This window comes from Lissotriton helveticus, chromosome 4_1, assembly GCF_964261635.1.
Source record: "Lissotriton helveticus chromosome 4_1, aLisHel1.1, whole genome shotgun sequence".
In the NCBI taxonomy this organism is placed as follows: domain Eukaryota; kingdom Metazoa; phylum Chordata; class Amphibia; order Caudata; family Salamandridae; genus Lissotriton; species Lissotriton helveticus.
This window is the reverse complement of record NC_136063.1, coordinates 1,467,067,741-1,467,084,921: the sequence shown is the minus strand read 5'-3', so window position 1 is coordinate 1,467,084,921 and position 17,181 is coordinate 1,467,067,741.

Sequence of the window (17,181 nt, the reverse complement as noted above, 5' to 3'; positions counted from 1 at the left end):
TTACAAATAGACGTCAGATGACACCAGGACAGGTCCCTTCTTTGGTTTCCCCAGTCAGGCAGGCACAAATCCCAGAGGGTAGGGAACTGTCCCCGGAACTGCTTTGAAGTGTAAACTCAGAGCATGGGCTGCTCATTTCCCTAACAACACCTCTAGGTTGGGCCCACAGGCTCTGCTCTGGTGATTGGTTCACCATCTTGAATTTAGGCAGAGCTGGGAAAAGTGTTAATGTTTGGAGTAGGGCACACAGGGAATACTACAAAATGTGGTAGGGTGAACTCTAGGACCTTTTACCCCATTATTTAGGTAGAAGTCACCACCACCAACAAGCTGGTGCTAGGCATACATTTGGCACCCCTAGTACCTTCCTGAGAACGCTACTGGACCCGAGGAAGATCAGAAGAAGAATGAACCTGCTATCTGCAACTTTAGAACACCCTGAAGGACTGGACCTACTATCTCTTGTACCCAGGACAAAGAAGTGGACTCCCAGTGCCATATGGCTGACCTCCTGTTCAAGCTACAAGGGTACAAGGAGCAACAAGAGACCTTTCCTGCAACTGCCTAAATGACCATTTCCAACTGGACCTGCCCTGGTCCCTGCTTTTGGCCTCTGCTGGAGTTAGTCCTGTCCTCAAGGGCAGTTCCTGAGGTCCAGGAACCCTTGGTTGTGTCTGGTTGGACTTCCCCAACTGCTCTAGGAAACCTGGGACATATTACAGGGGTTAAATATGATGAACACTAAACAGCTCCCTTTACAGTAAATCATGTGTATTTTTGCACAACATAACAGTCACTACTTAACCTAAAGTGAAAACCAAATGTACACCAGGCCAACCCAGATGCTTAACAGGAGACCACAATACCGTATGAACTCTCAAAGTTATAACTTGACAATCAGTGGTAGGTTGACATCCCTAAAACGACGTTACAGCGAACCCAAGCAATGCCAATATACTGATATGAAAAGAGTTAATTGATTCCATACTGATTCTTCAGTTTATATAGCAATCCCCTCTAGACCAGTCTTTCCCAAACTATGGGTTGTGACCCACAGTTGGGTTGTGAGCCGATTTTTGTTGGGTTGGGTAAGTTGGAACAAAAAATAATGATGCCTTCATATTCAGTTTTTACCTTGTCACATTGGTCAGTTCTTCAAAGACAGAGATCTGCTTATTCTTTTAACATGGGGATTGGTGTTTACTTCCCTTTCTCTGACTGCAAAGTGAGAGTAGTTTTTAAAGTGAATTATGTGACAACCTTGCTAGAGTACAGGCAATGTGAAAGAAAAAAGATTGTAGGATTTTTTTATCATTACCTAGCAAAATGTAAATACGGTAAAATCAACTCTATTCATTCATCAGTTAGGAAAGCAAAAATTAAATATGTTTTTTGTAATTCTGAAGTGTGCCACAAACAGATCCCTTAGTAGGATCATAACAAATTAAGACATTTTTCTTTGGTGATGCACAATTGGTAAATATTTACAGTTAACCTAGTTTCCCAACATTATTATTTGAATGCTGTATAATTTTATCAGTAAAACTGTATGTCTGCAAATTTAGTGGCCATTTCAATGGAACATGTGCTGTCTGTAAAGGACAACACGCTACCACAATATGCTTTAGATGCATTCAAAATGGCACAGCCTCATTTCCATTATAGGTAGGTAGGTTGCGGAGGTTTGCCATTCTACAAATTGAGTCGTAGTTCTAAAATTTTTCAAAAACAGTGCTCTAGACAAATGTTTGTCAAACAGTACTCAACATATTCATGATGATCTTTAAAGAAGCAGGTCATTGTTTTGTCAAAGACCTCTGAAGGATGATGGTGTGACTGACTATGTGTCGCATTTCACATATCTCGAAAACTGAAGAACCAATATGGAATAAATAAACTCTTTTGATATTCAACCAGACAAATTCCACCCAAGTGTTTTCGGTGCAGGTGGAGCTTAGCCTTGGTCCAGAGGCGGATATGGTGTCCCTTAGCCCCCTACTGTGCTGGATCAAGGTATGGACTCAGGAAGAATTAAAACTAAATCGGTTGATCCTTGCAGACTGTCTGAACACTGCATAAAATACAGTGGATAGCCTATGTGAAGGCAGCTTTTGCATTTTAAGGGAGGTCTGATATATTTGATGACCTTACTTGTGTAGGGTCTGTGTCAAAAGACTGTTTATGGATTGAGCCCTCCTGGATAGACAGCACCATGAGCTGTAGAAGCCATCAGTGCGGGCTCACATGCTACTGAAAACTGTGCAGGAATGAAGGCGTATCTAGCTCAGGTCCGCCATCAGCAAAATAGGTTTCTCCTGGCCAGGTTCTGGTTTAATTCACTTCTTCACCTTTTGGCATCCCCATGTGGTTGGGTCTTGCCTGATGCTAGGTCACCCTGCGGCTGTTACAGTAAGTCTCCTCAGGACACCCTGCATTTCATGATGTTATGCTCCTTTTTTGGCTGGCCCAGGGATCAGTTTTTGATCCCCTCAGTTAAAGTTTTTGAACTTTTCCCAAGGAAGGCCGACCTTGGTTTACCTCCAGATGCTCCCCAACAAATGTTTTAACTTTACTGTTTTATCCTTTTTGTGAGCTGTATTGGTGTCTAGGAGATCAAGGCTTGATTAGTCGATGTATTATTCAGGCTGTGTTGGATATCCCTGTTTTATTGACTGTTATTATATGTGAACTATTTAAGGATGGTTTTATAATAATGTTGGTTGTATTCTTTTATGGCTGTTTTATCAAGGAACTAAAGATTCTATGATGATGATGACCCAGTATGGTCAAAATGAGTCCACTGAATGTCCTCCATGCTTTTCTATACTTAAGCACCTGGTAGGCAGTTCTGCTGGCAATGGGGTACACCCATAAGCCAGAGCATGGGGGAGCTGTGGTTTCAGTGTGGGCATTTTGTTGTTTTCCCTGTACCACTTGGGAAGGAGTTTAACCATTTCTTATGCAAAATAGCTTACATGGGTCCTTCACTTCCCCCTATAAGTATGTAGTGAATGGTCACACTTTATATGTGTTTATTATACCTAATTAGGTGTGCGCAGGCTGTGTGGAGGGCACCCTCCACAAGGACGTGGGGATATCAGTTCAATGGTGACCTTTATCCTCCATGTTGCCTTGTGAACATGTCCTCCCTCATGTAACTTCCAAGTGAAGACCTTTGAAGCCCACAAGAGAGGGTTTATGATATTCATATTTGGCCTGAGCTCTACTGGAAACTATGACTGAAAAATGAGGTTTTGTTCTTGTGGTGGTCCTACCTATTGATCTGTCCCATCTTGGAATGTCTGACTTGCCACTTCTCCCAAGCACATCCATGTGGACATCTGTGGCCTCTTGCTTTGTCTTGCACAGGGCACCATCTGAAAAGCATAGAGACCAGTTGTGTTCGATGTTTTATACTGTAGTAAGAGAGCTAATCTGTGATCTCATTCCAACACTTCTAATCCTTAAATTATTTAGTCTTAGTGTTGTTGTAGTTGTTAGCACTCATAGTGTATGGCAGCCGCTCCTGATGTGTGGTGCAATAAATCTACAAGTCATTTACCTGAACGTTGTGGATTTTTTAGAACCTCTCTGAGGAAGTCTATGTTGTCTATCTGGCTATGCATATTCCCTTGGTGTTGCTGCCTCCCATAACCCTCAATTCCAGGAATATGTGACTAGTTCTTGTAGTGTCTTATAAGTTAGCACTGATGGAACCCTTTTGGCTTCTGATGAACTCTGTGAAGCTGTGACGTAATGGCTAAAGTGTATTGCAGTGAAGGTTGATTTAGAATGTTGAGTGCCCAGTTACACGTAGATGAATAAAGATATGTTATACCAAGCTGTGTGTGTGGCGTAACCATTGGAGGGTACCCCGCTGGAAAGACACTATAAATGGCAACGAGGAAGGGGGATAAGTAACCCGAAGATTGACAGTGCTCTCCCAGAGAGTCTGCTGTGGTCGTGCATGCAATATGTGCCATTAAAGAAGTACAGAATCAATGCTTAATTCATGTGGAGTCAAAGCGCAGTTCCAGCCCCTGTGAAGGAATTGAAAACGAAAGCATTTGCAGAGAATCTACATATCATTGGTCGAGAACCTGTCGGTCAGACCATAAATAAAGGTACCATGCTACCACGAAACATCAAGCCATATATAGTACGGAGTGATAACGCTGTGACTATAAGCACTGTCAAACAGAGATCAACCAGGTGTAAGCAAGAACACAGAGACACCAACAGCAAAGTGGCCTAGATGCAAGAAACAGTAGTTTGCTTAATTAAAGAGAATCTTCATACCACAGCACTAGGCAAGGCAGCCCAAGGAGAAGTGCCGAGGGTTGTGCTTATTGAGCCGTCCATACATGAAGCGGTGTGCCACCAAACACTGCTAAGTGAAGTTAGGGCTGTGAGAAGGAGAACCATTTCCTGACGGTTTGCAAAGTAAAGAGAAAAACAAAAGCGTCACGGCGCAAAGACAAAATGGCTCCCGGAATATTTCAGAAGTAACTTTGGACACGCACTCATGAGGTCTAGCGGAGACAGCACATACAACAAATCTCAACAAAGTCAATTGTTATCTAAACCATTATCAAACACTTCTTCTATATTAGTATCAAGTGAAAGTGTATAAGATGTGAAGAAAAATGTCAGTCAACAAAAAGTCGGCATGCTAAAGCACAAAATGGTTGTTTGATACCTTTTATCATCAACAGAGTTGTGTCGATAAACATTATGCCCCAGAAGAAATATAATTAATTGTATCCCTTACTACAACTTGTGCTATTGAAAACCAAAGTGTATACTTGGGCTGCATTGATACCCTTGTAAGTACCCATTCATGTGCGTCAAGGGACAGCGTCAAGTGTCTGTCTACTCAACCACAGCTGATGATATGGGACTGATTTCTGTGAAATAAAACATCAATGCTCACCATGAAATAGTTCTCATCATTGTTTCATGTTTTGGGAAGTCTTTTTTTTAAATGTATTTATTTTTATTAATGAAAAAACAAGAAAAAACCATTGGCAAATGACTTACATCACGTATTGAGCAACAGTTATACAAACAAATGGTGAGTAGTATACGGAAAATCCACAAGGTGAAAGCTGAATATCAAGATAAATCGGCATGCGAACGTTAATACACAATAAATATCAGTCCAATCATTTTGACATTGTTCACAAGCCCACCACCCTTAGAAACAGGATTTAAAAAAGGACGGAAAGTTCGTGAGGCAGGCGTGCGGAACATGATAGAACCGTGAGCAAAACAACGATCGCTACCCGTTTGCAGCATTTAAAAGCAAGACATTATAAAAGATCTATAAACACAACCACCCCAGGACCCGTCCACCCACCACTCAATATAACCCCTCAGGAAGGCACCCAAAATCAGGATATGCATTGGATTCTGAAACATAGAAACAAAACAAAGACAATACAAAAACACTCCTCCCCCCACCCTGTACCCCTGCATATGGGTGTCACCTAACCCCAACTAGCAGTGTGCCTATTGCCCCATCTAACTAACTACCAAAAATAGTAAAGTAGGAGGAGGAAATCTTCATACAGGCTCCCGGTCTCCCCTCCCCCCCGCCAGAAGCAAACGACCCCCGCCAAATATAATCAAAAAACTATTAGGAGTTATTGGCAAAAACAAACAGAGGAAGTTGTAAATACCGCCCAGCCTCCCGCATCAATAATGGTAGCAAATCCCATGTCCATTGAAGTCATAATATCGGATCCAGACTGTCAAGCTCATCCCTGGCCCTTCCGATCTTTCCTGCGAACTCCTACCGGTAGAACCACCACATTAACAGGAGAGTCAACGTGTCCGAGGAGTTCAAAAAAGTTGCAACTGGAACAAGTCAAAAATGTTAGATCAGTGAGAACTCGCAGAAATGTTCCAACAGTAAGTCTCGATAGGGCTCCCTCCAATAACGTATTGAAACTGCCTGGGAGGAAAAAGATCTTAATTCAATCCAAAAGTCAATAATGGAGGTTTCCAGGAGTGGAGGATCGAGTGGTTCCACCTCAATCGGTAGCACTGTTGGGTGTAGTGATCTGTCCAAAATCTCGAGTTCGCTAGTATTCACTCGAACGCTGACCGAGGGCGACAAGTCTTCTTTCTGCACGGGGCCCTTTTCCACCGTTAAGATGTGCGTCATGGGGGACTCAATTCGTTTCAGGTCTTGCAAAGGATCAGAGTCCGGTCTCAAACTCCCAGTCTCAATTACGACGATCATTTTGTATACAATGGTTTCCACTTGCGAGTGAAGTGTCGCGATGGCGGCCAATACAGTCCTCAGCGATGGTACACACTCGTCCGATCCATCTCCTCTTGTTCGATTTCAAGCTAAATCTTTTACCCCAGAGGGTATGAGTGCTCCGGGGGGGCAGGCAAGAGCGGAGCGGACGGTACGGAGGGCGACTTGTCAATTCAGCGATCTGTACTCCGCTGCCGCGAGCAAGGACCCCAACCCGTCGAACCCGGGAGGCGCAGACCGGGTCTCCGGGACGGGGACCCCCGCTCACAGCCACAGACGTTTCTTGTCACCACTCCTTCATTGTCAACCAGACCACATGACCGCCATCCAAATCCGGCAAGGATAACCTCCGCAACGAGAGACCGGACCCTGCCTGAGTCCCACGGCAATGTTATTCAACTGAAACCCGGCTGGGCCAGTACTTGAGGCCCCGGCTTACAAGCTGAGCTAGGCCGAGAGATGAAACACAATATAACTCCGTCATTCGAGCCAGTAAAAATCCCGGAATTGCACCATCAGGTTCTGCGGTGCTTCAACCACACAGAGGATGGGCGTGAAATCAGGATATATGACAGGATTATCCAGCTAAAGACGGAGGTCGACGGAGCCGGGAGCTTAATCGGCCATCTTGGTTGCTAGCGTGGCTCCTCCTCCGTTTTGGGAAGTCTTAAGACTATGAAAGACCATGAAAGTAAAGTTGCGCATTAAAGAAGACGCCCGTCCTGTTGCTCAAAGACATAGATGAATTGTGTTTACATTTACTAGATGCTGTTGAAAAAGAACTTGAATCCTTACTTAAGCACAATATCATTGAGGGTTCTACTGGTTCAATGCCATGGGTTGCTCCCATTGTGGTAGTACCCAAAAAGGACAGTGAAGGAGCGGTACGCATATGCGTTGACATGCATCTGGCAAACAAGGCAATTTGACGAGAATGACATCCAGGTCCACACATTGTTGATATGGTAACACAATTATATGGTGCAAAGGTTTTCTTTTGCCTTGATTTGAATAAAGGTTATCATCAGTTGGAACTTGTAGAAACCTGCATATACAATACAACCTTTTATATACAAGTTGGTCTGTTTCGACACAGAAGATTACGTTTTGGTGTGTCATAATTTTTCAAGATGTCCTCCAATATATCATACAGCCTGTCATGAAAGCGTTAAATTATAGTGATAATATATCGATTTTCGGAGCTACGCAAAAGGAACTTGTGTAAGGCTCTCACACAAGTATGTTGTTTATTGGCTGATGCAGGTTTGACTTTGAATGCAGATAAATGTGAGTTCCATAAGTCAAAGCTAAAATTCTTTGGCCATATCTTTTCTGATGGGGGTATGACACCTGATCCTGCTAAAGTACAAGTGCTATCAAATGCTGATCCCACAAGTTGTTTCAGTGGTGCATTCATTTCTGGCATGGTCAGCAACTGTTCTAGATATATATGAGACTCTGTAAGTTCTCCACTGAGAGTTGTAGAAAAATAATTTTCCATTTTATTGGTCACTTGAATGTGAAAATAGTTTTAAGAAAACCAAACAAACCATTGAGGATGCTATTGAAATGGCTTATTTCAATCCGAAACGTCACACAGAGGTTGTCTGAAGTGTTGGGTACAGTGCTATCCTAGCAAAGCAGAACAGACCAGAATGTGATTAATCACAACCTGAAAAAGAAAGTTTAACTGAGGTGTGGCATATGAAAACTTCAATGTATTCCTGTACGTAAAGCCTTTTACCCTGGTAAATGATCATCAAGCTTTACTAATAATATTTGGCAATCCAAATGCCTTCTTGCATTGAAAATTGGGCACTACGAGTACAAGAGTACAATTATAGCATTGTGCTTCGTCTAGGAAAGGATCAGAACCCTGCTGACTACTTTTCCAGAGTTCCCATTTAAGGTCATGGTACGCCATCCAAGTCATCTGAAGCTTGTATCAACTTCATCGTAAAATCAAACACGCCAGCTGCTATTTCATTAGCCCAGATTATCACTGCCATGAGCTATGATAGGGACATGCTGAAGTTGAAAGACAAACTTATAAATCACTCGTGGAAACCAGTGCACTCGACCACTAACCAGTTAAGGTGAATATCAAAAATACAGAATTGTCAAAAATGAACTGTCCATAACTCAAGGAAGTTATATTGTGAAGGTCGTGAATCTTGATTCGGGAGAGTCTGTAGCAGAAAATTATTGAAGTGGCCCACGAAGGACATAGGGGAATCGTTGCAACAGTCTGATTTCCATATCTCGATGAGCGGGTTGAGAAGACATTAAAGGTCTATCATCTATGCAACTGTCTGTCTACAAAAGTTACTCAAGACGCCCAAAACATGTCAGAACTCCCAAAGCATGCTGCGACAGCAAAAAAAATCAGCATTAAGGATCCAGACATCAGTTCATTTGGGGCACTCAGGGCAAGGGGACACATCCATTACCATGCTGGGGACTTTTCCCTACCAACAGTCTGAAATCAGACACAACCTTTTGATTTTATTAAAAGTATATGCATAATATTTTTACTCAGCCAGACCTGTTCATCTGTTGGTCTGGTGCTGTGTCACTCCCATTTTTCTTCTGCAAACTGCAGCATAGAGCATGGGGCAATTGGAAAGCTCACTTCAGCCTTTAGCTAACTTCACTATGAGTGATGACATTCTGTTTTTTCACATTGACCACATCCTCACTAATTAATACCAGAGGCTACTTTGACAATGTGTGATTTTTGAGAAAAAAATATTTTTGCCTTTCGGCAATTTATTCCTATAATGATGATGGCCCAGCAGCTACCCCAACAACAGAGTGCTATAAAAGACATGACAAAACACAAGTACTTGCAAAGCCAAAAGACTGTCAGCCAATGCCAGATCTATTGGCTTTGCCAATTCTTGCTTTATGTTGTGGCATATGCTTGGAATAAGTTACAAGCTGGCAGACGATTTGGCTGAATTTAGAGCAAGGCTTCTTCATTTACAGGCTCACTGGAAAGAATCACATGGGCCGACTTAGCTCCGAGGCCCCTCCACAATGGGAGGCGAATCAAACTGAGAAGTGGCTATTTAAATACCTTAAACATTCCCAATACATTAATATTGTTCACCTACCCCACATGCACCTTGCTTTAATGGGATAGAACATATACTTACATTGTTTGGCAAAAGATTAGATAAATCTTTTGGAACACTGACTACACATCACATAAAATAAGTATTAATAACATAAGTAAGTTACTGTTTTGGCACCAGATCGCAAGAGTTTCAGTGACTACACTTCCGGGGAAACAGCCTCTGACCATATCTTGAGGGACGTATACACTAATTTTAAGAACCAAGCACAATAAACCAAGCACAACAGGCATTTGGGGGGGTAGCCAGCAAGGGAGAGCCTGGTGTTACGGCTTGTTGGGGCAGTGACAAACTTGGGCAGTGGGTAGTGGGGAGGCATTTTGGGCTAACTGCCACCATTTTGTGTTGAGGTAACTCGGTGACCCATAATGAGTAGGGACAGTTTTCTGGTGTGTAGGGCGACTTAGATTAGGGAATGGATCACAAGGTTCAGGGGGCCCTCCAACTTCTTTGTGAGGCGGGAGAGGAAGACCTAATGACAGGAGCAGCAGTGAAAGAAGATGGAGGTAGTGCATGGGTGTGGGTGCGCACTGCACATCGGCTGAGGTACCATGGCAGTCTTGACTAGTTTGTTGCATGCCCCTAGCTTGCAAATACGGGTGTGTTGTGATGCAGTGAAGGCACCAAGGGGGAGGGAGTTGAGGGAGCGGGTGGGGAAATTGAGCTGCTAGGAACAAGATTTTTTAGAGGCTTGTAGATAAAGGCCTCAGGGGCAAGGCCAGGGCTGCAGTGCGGGACAGGGTTGCAGAGAAGGGTACTAGTACTAGTACCCATGTTGAACATGCCACGAGGTCTGCAGACCGTCACGTGGGAATCAGTTCAAGGGTACTGCTGAGAGGTGCCGGGAGTCTCCAAAGACAGCGGGTGCATACAAGACAGAAATTAAGTGGCAGGAAATGAAGGCCTTGTGGGCAGGTCTGGAACATACAGAAAGCACAATGAGGGAGGGAGGACAATGGGGGAGATACAACAGTGAGGCCTGGCTCTGAAGGAAGTGGGAATGGTCCCCTTTAGCAGGGGGATGGTCAGGCCAGTGTGCAGGCAAGGCTTGAATGGAGCAATGGGGATGAGGCGGACTAAGGAATAGAGGGGGATGTTAGTGACCTGGAAGACTCTTTTAGTTTCAGGGAGAGGGTGTTGCAGCCTATTAGAGTGTATGAGAGGAATCTGGTAGACAGAGGGGCCCCTAAGGCCAGTAAAGGGGTGCTGAGCAGGGGTGCAGGGGCAGAGGGGTGGATTGGGGGGAGGAAAATACACTGGGAGAAAACTTCAGGAGTTGGTTGAAACTTTGGAGGCATGGGAAGAGCCAAGCCTTGGGGAGGAGAGGTTCATTGCAGGGCACTGGTTGTGGGTTGCCAGCTGCCAGCAACAGTCAGGTCAAGGAGCGGGGTAGGGATACAACTAATACACTTGGTCTAAACGTTGATTAATCAGTTACAGGACAGGGAGTTGCAGCAGACCTAAGAGAGGCTAGTGTGCCTCACATACCTTAGGGTGAAAAGACAATAAGGTCCTGGACGGCACACCCGAGGACGGTGAACTATGGAGCGAAGAAGGTTTGATGGGGCCTCTCCTTCAGCACAGGGAAGGTCTGGTGGGGCCTAATCAACAGCAACTTGGGGTAGGTCTGGCGTGACCTCCCAAATGAGCACAGTGTAATATGGTATTGTAGTTTATGTGATGGTATTAAAATGTATAAAAAGAGTTTGTAATGAAGTGTATTCAATGTGATGGAGCGAGGTTCAGAATAATATTTTGTTCTGACTCGCAAAGTTAATTTCCATAATAAATAATCGTACTAATGAGTTTGAAATGAAATGCACTAATCAACTTAGTTTAAAATGCATACATGACACAAGGGATTAACATATGTGCTTTATGTTGCAACTGCAAGTACGTGAAAAATAATAAATTAACCTTGTCTATTGTCTTTGTCAGTATTAATAGCGGCTGTCTAATTAATGGCATGTGCTTATTTGTGTGTGCTTATGTTATGTCTTTTTGTCTTTATGTGGCATAAGCTCGAGGAGGATCCTGTGGCCTAAAAAAAGAAAGTAAATATAAATGCAGCTTTATGTGCTTCAGCTAGGTAACATTAATTAACGGGTTAATATTTAGCAAAGGGGGTGGGTAACAGAATAAATCTCAATTCTTTAATTAATTAATGTTTTGTGTTTGTTTAAATACTAGTTTCCAGGGGAAAGGCTTATGGCCTAGCGTTATAAAGATGGTGTTGTCGAATCCTGTCCAGAGAGAGCAAGAGCCCTGCTTGAAAATATTTGCAAGCTCAATTGAAAATTGTATTATACGTGCTCTTGGAAGGACTAAATCAAGGACGGGAACCGGCAAAGATTGCCAAGCTAAGGAAGTCACAGCCTGTGATTTACAAAATGTTTCATTTTGAGGAAGCTGCATGACTTGATAATAAGAGACAATGGACTCTAAGAAAAGTTTGATTTAGGCTTTGAGAAAGGTGATGACATCATATGAGCTGACATCAGTCAGCCAATAAGAACACTGGATGGCAGAGAAAAATATACTTTAAGTGAGATTAGCTAGGCAGAAAGGTATAAAAATTGCCCCCATGGGCAGGAGGGCGCTTCTCGCTTTCCGATTCCTGAAGGGCGTGACGTGCTAAAGGACTTGTTGGCGCACGTAAGGATAACAGACTTAATGACTATTTCCTTTTAGGTGAAGTGAGTTTTAGACAGGGAAAATAGAACTTAGGGAATGGAAACTGTTTATTTTACTTAAATCATGCTAACTGATTTTTTGCTTTGAATTGCCAGTCTAATATGCTATTCCTCAATAAAAGCTGCTAATAAAATGCTAATAAATAAAGAATTAATTAAAATGCACTTTCTTTGAATAAATAGTTAAGAAATAAGATTTTGAAACGACAAGCTGGTCTTGTTGTTACCATCAGTTGATCCATTTGCCTTTGTGACTTAATTAAAAAGATAAATGTTTAAAAACCATGGTAAGAAATTATAAACTGCAGTTGTATATAAATGTGTAAATAGTATTCTGAATAGTTCTGATTAATTAGGTCACATGATTCAGTCGCTCAAAAATTGTCTCGTTGGTTTATGGGCCTTGGTAAGTGATTCTTGAATAATGGTAAGTATTGTGGTGATAGGTAGCGTTGGTGAGACAGTTAGTTTTTTTATTAGGAGCGCTGCATCAATTTCTTGGTAGCAGAGTTACGGTTACTATGGTAACAGACATGCTACATGGTAGTTACATAGGATTTATGACTAAAACATGTTAAGTTTGTCAAGTCGTTATATGTAGTCGAAAGGTTTTTTCCAGCAGTGTGAACATTCCTAGTTGTGCCGGCATATGAGTAGTGTGACAAGTGAAGTTACACAGTGCATTTGTTCTGTTTCAAAATAGTGGTATTGTCATATATCACTAGTGTTGTGGTTGTACAGCACAAGTTTAGGGATTTTAGGTGTGCTAGGTAAAATGTATAGTGAGGATTGTCTATGAAATCGTAGCTTTCGAGTATAGGGACTTGGTGCCTGTTTTAAAACTCACTGTGAAAAGAGTAGTAGAATTTATCCAAGCTTGAATGAAGGGTAAGGAAGCGTCATCTATTCTTACTGGTGAATGAGGGTCTCTGTGGGTTACAGTCCTACCAAGATTCATGTATACTTGTTTAGGGTTTTCTCTGTTTGAATGTGCGTAAATGATTTTGTAATATTCGATTGAGTTAAACTTTGAATTGTCACCTTATGTGCATTCGGAGGGAAACGAGTTTGTTATTACCAGTTAGAAGGGTAGAGTAGAATTTACTTTATCAACAGATGAATATTCTGTGAGAATAGCGTTGTCTATTTTTACGCAAAAGAATACTTGAATGTCTGTAAAAGCTATCACTTTATTTTAGTGAAGCAGACAAATGGTTTGTTTTTCTGTGGTTATTAACTGAATTTCATTGAAAAGAATTGTAAAAAAAAAAATGGCGCTGTGAAAATATTTTGTAAAGTAGGGGTGAGCTCTAGGAGCGAGAGACGAGAAACTGCAGCGGCAGTATACGTCACAGAGTCCGCGCTGTGATTGGCTAACATACGTCACAGCAAGCGCGTTGATTGGTTCATGTGACTAAGACAAGCTGACAGCTGATTGGCTTATCCAGAAAGCAGTGTTTCTATTGGTTGAGCAAGGTGGTGACGTAGCTTAACCTGATTGGTTTGTTGGTGAGTTTCGCGCACGGATTGGCTGGTGTAGCGGAATACCAATTTCCTTGTTACGATCTTTATTGAAGCAAAGGAAACAGATTTAAATCATGGATTATTATTATGTTAAACAGAAAAAGAAACTTTCGTGGTATCAAAAATTGGAAAAAAAATCCGATAAGAAAATTGAAACGCGAGGTGGAAAGTTACTTCATAAGTACAAGACACATGCAGCTTATATGCAAGGTGAATATGGTTATCATACTTGCCTTTGGTTTGAGAATTGGATGAATTATACCAAGAATGATGGTGTTTTAGCATGACCGGAAGATGGGTCATTTAACATCAAAGTTTTAAAAAATTTAAGAGACAAAGTGATGACACTTGAACCGAAGCCTAGACCTACACAATTTGAAGCTTTAGCTCAATGGGAGGATGAGATGTTTGAATTAGAGCGAGAAAACAGAGGTATGACAAGAGGTACCACATTAGACATTAATCGAGGAACTCATGAAGATAGAATGCGTCGATGGAGACATAGTGCATGTGATGGTCTGTATCCAGCCAGATTTGGTGAGGCAACTAGTCAAAATAATGCTCAAAAGAAAAATAATAATGGAGAAGAAAATGATTCAGAAGATGCGGTTTTAGAAGAGATTTATATTACGAAACAGTCTCCTTATCAATCAGTTTGTTCATTTTCTTCCCAGAGAGTTCCTCCAGGAACTTCTCCAAGTGCTCCTCCTAGAGAAATTATTGATGATACACCATTCAGATTAGATCAGAATAATGCAAAAACTCCCGAAAGAGTAGACACAAGAACTAATTCTAGTATATCAGGTGAAAATAGAAATTATCCTGAAACCCCAGTTTTGAGAAATGAGACTTCAAGAAATGTAATGAGAACAGAAAGATGTGAGGAAACGCCAAATACCTCAGAATATTTTCGATCAAAAGATGAATTAATACAACAGTTAACTAAAAGCATGGAAGCAGTAACAGTACCAGTAACGATTGGACCTGTTCAACCAGTTTTTGATCAAAGGGAAATTAGACATTCAGCTTTAACTGTTCCTTTAAACGCAGAAATCCAGAAAGTGGCTGAAAAATTTTACTCAGATTTATCTGAAATTCACCGAGAGAAAATAATGATGACCGATTTAACTTTTAATCAAAGTCTGACATGTAGAACTCCAGCTGGTGCAGAATCTGATGCTGGTTCTCCAGAAAAGAGCATTGATAAAATAGATTTAACGCAATCCCCGAAAAACCCAGAATTTAAATTACTTGATGTCGCAAAATTGTAAGCAGATTTGGAGGAATTAATTATTGGCACAATGGGACCTGACAATTTAAAGCATTATCCGGATGAAGAATTATTGTTTATTTGTAAAAGCATACAATGGAAAACCAAAACCAAGTATGAACAATTAGAAGAATTAGCTACTGAATTAGAAGTTGATTTGAGCAGGCAGAAGAATTTGGGAAAACATTACAGAGTAGATTTCACTGAAAAAGACATTGAAAATATGAACACTTCAGGAAGAATAATACATATAAAAGAATTAATTGTTGATGAACTGCGTCGGGGATGGGGAGTTGGGGTGGGAGGTGGGACACTTTAGTTTGTTGTGATAATTTGGGGATGACCTCAGGTTGTGTAAGGTTCTTTCCTCCGGCGCATTGACAGTGAGGTCCCATTATGGAGGCTTATCGTTTCACGTAATCACTTATTGATGAGGATTTCCTTTACTAGGCTTTTGCGGTTGTGATAACTATCTTTGTGCGAAGAATTAGGAAATGCTTGTACAAAATCAATAAACTACGTTTTGAAGAGAAAAAAAAGAATTAATTGTATTCTTAAAAAGATTAGGTGAATTAAGTAAATGGAGAGTAAAATGGACAAAGAAAAGAGAGGAAGAAAGGGGAGAAAGAGGTGAAGTAGCTAATCAGTTTCCGATGAGAGAGATAGCAGGAGGTGGGTATGTGCATGTTCCTTGGACAAGACAGGACATCTTGTTGTTCACAAATGATTTTCCTCGGCTGAGAGAAAAGCCTGTAGAATGGTATCGACAGGTGGATAGATTTATTAAGGTCTCAAAAGTTCTGTGGATTGATCTTGATGGATTCTTTGACATTGTTGTTCCATCGGATCTTTGGACAGAATGTAAAATTTCTGTAAGTTGGCCAAAAGAAGAACCTACTCAAAATAGAGTAACAGGTGCTCCATCAGCAGATGTTATGGATCTGTATGATAAAGTAATTGTGTGGTTGAAAAACAAAATTGCCCCAAAAGAAGTAGATTGGGTTAAAATAGGCAGAACAAATCAAGAGCCAAAAGAATCAGTACATTCATTTTATGAAAGATTACTGCTGGTATTTAAACAATACAGTGGCTATGAAAAATTAAGTGAAAAGGACATGAGTCACTTCATATATAGGTTTGTTTATGGCTTAAGACCTGAAATTGGTGAAATGATTAGAAACGGAATTGTTGGTTGGCAATCACTATCAGTTGATGACATTTTTAGAAAAGCAAAATACTGTAGTGATGAAATAGATGCCAAACAGAAAAAGCTCAAAGAAAAAGCTATGTGGGCACAGGTAAAAGTAGCTGAACAGCAGATAGCAACATTGGAAAATAAAAATGTTCATCAGAATCAAGGGAAGTTTAAAGGTAATTTTAATAAAGCTAGATTGATGGGAAATATTGAAGAGTTAAAGCAGAAACTCCCATGTTTTAATTGCGGCGAAATTGGACACTGGAAGCGTGAATGTAAAAATCCGCCCAGAAATTTTAAAAATGCATCATTAAATCCACAGATGCAGAATGAGATAAATCTGCAGCAACAGCTACAGCGACAGGTAGTGAATCAGCAGAGTCAGATTCCACAACCGCCACTTCCAAACTGTGTGAATGTGCAGAGATACAGTACAGAAACGGGATTCTGCGGAGGTGAACAGGTAAACAGACAACAAAGAGTGAATGTGCAAAATGTTTCTCAACAATATTTGATGAAAGAAAATGGAGGAAGTGATTCTGAGGATTACTTATGACGGTGCCTGAGAGAGGAGGAAGAGTGTGTGCTTGGAGCCACTCTTGAGGTAGATCAGTCTGGTCCATTTGTTAATGGTAAAGTGAATGATGTAGAAATCACTTTTCTAGTGGACACAGGTGCTACCCGTTCTACTGTTAGATCAGTGGAAATAGAAAACCTGCCTCTCTCTGAGGATTCCATCCAAGTAGTTGGTGTAGCTAATCAACAAATGAAAACAGATTTAACAGAACCAGTGAAAGTTGAAATTGGAAAATTTAAAGACAAACATAGATTTGTAGTATGTAACAGTAGTCCTGTAAATTTGTTAGGAAGGGACATCCTTTGCAAGATGAATTGCAAGATATATTGCTCACCGGATGGTATAGAGCTTCAAACACAAGAAGAAGATGGGCTGTACAGATTAACAATGTTAATGGTTGAAGCAGAGGAAAGTAAATTATTTCCTGCATTTGATAAAGACAATCTTCCAGAGGAATTAAAAGAAACAGTCAATGCAAAAATTTGGGATTTGACAGGAAATTATATGGGTTTGATGA